The following is a 440-nucleotide window of genomic DNA, read 5'->3' on the forward strand; positions in this document are numbered from 1 at the left end:
TATATATATAAATATTTTTTATTTTCTTTCTTTTCATATACAAATCAGTATGCATACACCTTTACATCGGTGATTGTTATTGTGATTCTGGATCGCATTGGATAACTGTGAAGCACTGGGAATAGATTAAGGAAACCATAATCACAATTTCTTTTATTGAGACTAAAAATAAATCTTGATTCTGCCTGGAAAAGAGGATTTCCAGGAGACTGGTTTAGACGTCCATGTGTTCTTTACTGCCTAAAGGGTAAACAAGAAAGATATGCCGTTATGTGTAAGATACATATAAGACAAGTATCTTCACTTACATTTATCCTCTTGAAACCAAAAATGAAATGGAGTTTTATCCTCTTTTTTCCACATATCCTTCCTTTAACCTATCCTCTCTTTATCCATTCATCCTTCCATTTATTTATCCTCTCTTTATCCATTTATCTCTA

The sequence above is a fragment of the Penaeus monodon genome, chromosome 23 (assembly GCF_015228065.2).
Source record: "Penaeus monodon isolate SGIC_2016 chromosome 23, NSTDA_Pmon_1, whole genome shotgun sequence".
In the NCBI taxonomy this organism is placed as follows: Eukaryota; Metazoa; Arthropoda; class Malacostraca; order Decapoda; family Penaeidae; genus Penaeus; species Penaeus monodon.